This window comes from Pygoscelis adeliae, unplaced genomic scaffold (assembly GCF_000699105.1).
Source record: "Pygoscelis adeliae isolate BGI_AS28 unplaced genomic scaffold, ASM69910v1 Scaffold242, whole genome shotgun sequence".
NCBI classification, from domain to species: domain Eukaryota; kingdom Metazoa; phylum Chordata; class Aves; order Sphenisciformes; family Spheniscidae; genus Pygoscelis; species Pygoscelis adeliae.
This window is the reverse complement of record NW_008824369.1, coordinates 2,117,248-2,119,296: the sequence shown is the minus strand read 5'-3', so window position 1 is coordinate 2,119,296 and position 2,049 is coordinate 2,117,248. Positions and strand designations below refer to the sequence as shown.

At 37.5% G+C, this 2,049-nt stretch overlaps 1 long non-coding RNA gene across 1 annotated transcript; it reads left to right on the top strand.

The window, feature by feature from the left end:
- Positions 1–206: 206 nt before the first annotated feature.
- LOC103913516 lies at positions 207–1,084 on the top strand. Its single transcript, XR_663428.1, has 2 exons — positions 207–659; positions 860–1,084. It is a non-coding gene; the product is annotated as an uncharacterized LOC103913516 (long non-coding RNA).
- The last annotated feature ends 965 nt before the right edge of the window (positions 1,085–2,049 follow it).

Here is a 2,049-nt window from a genome sequence, read left to right as displayed (position 1 = left end):
TGCTTTCTATTCTGTGGTGAGTCAGGGAGCTCATTGGGAAGGGCACGAAGGGTGCTACTACGTGCGCTTCAATACGAGGATGCTTGCATACACTGAACGGGCTGGTGCTGAGGAAGGCTGCGAATAACAAACAGTTTGAAAATCACTACAGCAAGGTATAGCGGCACCATGAATGTTGCTGTAAACCGCATTCGCTTAAAAATCTGGTAAATGGGACAGGTAGAATTTTAGGAAGCTCTTACGCAGTCTGTTAATTAAAGATAACAAGGAGTCGGGTCAGTTTCTGAGGAAACTCATATTCAATATCTAATATCAGGAAACAACACATTTAATTGGAAAACCACTGTTAAGAAAAAAATAGTATCCCTGAATATTGCTTTCCCAAAACTGAAGTTTCTGAGGCTTTGCTAAGCGGCAGTAACTCCATATGGACATCTTGGATTTCTTAGAATAAATAATATTACGAAATAGAAAATGCTGCTGTTCCCTTGGTTATAGACTGTGTTCTGCATAATGTTTTTGTTGTTTTATTGTTTTTAACTTAGGCAACTTATGGCTAACGAACCACTGGAAAAATTGGGATTTAAAGATCTGATGGATGAGAAATCAGAAGCAAAACCTGAAAAGTCGTAATGGAGAAAGACAACTTCACTCCTCACGTATGGAAAGCATAACTCTTATGTAGTACATATTGTACGTTCTGTTCATATTGCAATAGGAAGCGTTTCCTGAAGGAACCTTTTTTCAAAGTTTAATTTTCGTAAAATAAGATTTTTTTTTTTTTTTTAAATGAGCAAAAGTACTGCCTTTGTCTACTTTCCTCAGGTATTTCTTAACTTTTTTCTTTTAATTTCTCTAGCCTACTCTTAAAGATCCATAAGAACATTTTGCCTGGGAGAAAACAATTATTGCCTGAAGTGTTCTCCATGTCTCTGTAAGAACACTGAAGTCTTACTTTAGAAAGACAAAAAAACCCCTTTATTGTGTAGATCTTGACCTATAGATTAATCTTATGTGGGCATTACTGATATGCTTACAGGAATTACTTGTCAGGTGGAAATAAAGCTACTGTGGTACCTGCAAATTGCTTTTTATTAACTAGTGGTATTAATCCCCATCTTGCAGGGTGAGGAGGAGATCACCCCCTATAGAAAACACTTGGGTGCTGGAGTGGGGTTTTTCTCAGTTTTTTAACCTTCATCATTGTTGGGAGAGTATTTCTAGTTCCAGACACCAGTCAGAACTTTTATTTTATTGCTTTTATTTCCCATGCCAACCATGTTCACCTAACTTTATTTCATCATTTAACTGGGAGTCTTTCATTATGGATATATTCATTTCTCCAAGTAGAGCTGCCATATGTTTTTTTTAATATCTTTATGGTGAAATCGGTGTGGACATAGGAATGGTATTTATTTGTCTTCTAAGTTACTGTGAACCATATATATAAACATGACTGGACAGTTTTACTCTTTTAAAAACAAATGTTTTATATTAAAAACCAGGGTAGATAGAAGGTCAGCTATCTAAGAAATACAGTATTTCATTCCAAACGCCGTAGCTGCAGCCCGTACATGGAGAAGGTAATGCAGCAGGCCATGCAGTAGATGTGCAATCAGGTCTGAGTATGTCTCTAAGATCCCTGACAGGTGTTTGTATAACTCGCCATGAATTACCAGAGCCAGTGGTATTTCTCTCGCATATACTAATGCAAATGAGTCTTAATTAATACTGAGTTCAAGCCAAAATAATTTGGCCTATTAGCCCCTTAGAAATTTCTTCTAAGCAGACAATACATTTATAAATCTCCTGGATGTATTTTTCTATTTTCCACCGTATTTCCTGCCCTGTCCCCCCTGCTTTTTTTTCTTTTTTAAACCCAGTGAATCATTTCTCTGTGTATCTGGCTCTCAGACTGCAAGCTTTAGGGTCAGGGCCTGCAGGTAGCGATACACACACTGTTTGTCAAGGCAGTTCTCCTACACTTTCTCCTTTATTTGGTGTCCTCTGGTTGATATATCTCACCTTTCCTGCTGTCTGCTATTACTC